This window comes from Brassica oleracea, chromosome C6 (assembly GCF_000695525.1).
Source record: "Brassica oleracea var. oleracea cultivar TO1000 chromosome C6, BOL, whole genome shotgun sequence".
In the NCBI taxonomy this organism is placed as follows: Eukaryota; Viridiplantae; Streptophyta; class Magnoliopsida; order Brassicales; family Brassicaceae; genus Brassica; species Brassica oleracea.
The window spans coordinates 12,638,942-12,640,341 of NC_027753.1; positions in this window are offsets into that span (position 1 = coordinate 12,638,942).

The window sequence follows — 1,400 nt, forward strand, 5'->3', positions numbered from 1 at the left end:
TTTGGAACCTATTGGTCTACCACGTTTCAAACGTTGTCTAGACTCTGTAGCAACTTGATTGTGTCCCTCTTGAACATCAATTCTGATTGGTGCATTAGCAGCTGGTATATATGACTTAGTCACTCTTTTCGGGTCAGCAAAGAAATCTGGCAATTGATTAACTAGCTTTTGTAAATGTATAATATTTTGGACTTCTAAATCACATTCCTGAGTCCGAGGATCTTGCCAAGATAAGGATGTTTGATTCCATGTAATCTTTTTTTACCAGCTTATTGCTATCTCCCCCTAATGTTGGATGTTCGGATTCATCAAAGTGACAATCCGCATACCTGGCCTTAAATAAATCACCCGTAGTTGGCTCAAGGTATTTTATAATCGTGGGAGAATCATATCCAACATATATCCCCATCCTCCTTTGAGGTCCTATCTTTGTTCTCTGTGGTGGAGCAATTGGAACATAAACGGCACAGCCAAATTTCTTAAGATGGGATATGTCTGGCTCATGACCCGTAAGCAATTGTAATGGAGAATATTTGTGTTCACTAGATGGGCTGATGTGTACGAGCTCGGCCGCGTGAAGGACGGCGTGTCCCCATACTGAGACCGGAAGTCTCGACTTCATGAGTAATGGTCGAGCAATGAGTTGTATGCATTTTATAAATGATTCGTCTAAGCCGTTCTGTGTATGTACATGTGCCATGGAGTGTTTCACAGTTACCCCCATGGACATACAGTAATCATTAAACGTTTGGGACGTGAACTCACCAGCATTATCAAGATGTATAGTCTTTAAAAGGATGGTCGTTTGTATTCAAAAACCGGTCGTGCCAGAGAGTAAAATTCTCGGTGGCCACTTTATTAAATGCAGCATTGGCCTCCATCATACTGAACTTGGCGTAATAAAGGCCAGTAGAGAGCGTAGGTATAGACTCTAGGACTTTCTTATGTCCTTGGCCGATTTCTATGTTCTGAAGGAACTCTTTGTTTCCTTTGCCCTTAGTCTCAATATGAAAACCATTCATTCGAATGTCTTTAAAGCTCAATAGGCTTCTCTTAGAGCTGGGTGAATACAATGCATTAGATATCCCTAGATGTGTACCCTTAGACAACAAGATGTTAGCCTGGCCGTAGCCCTCTATGAAACTGGCTATACTCGGAATGATACTTTAGAGACTTCATATAAAAACTTTCATTCATTAATAAAATAAGTTCAAAGCAATCAAAACATGAAAAACACAAAGCAAAGAACACAAAACATAGATGTCGAATTCAACTTCATTCTTTTAAAAAATCTGAAGTTTCATAATCCATAAGATCGTCTCGTTCATGATTGAAATCATCTTCACCATCTTGATAAGTCATATGAGCTTCAGGATTCTTCCCTTTCAAACTCTCTTGGT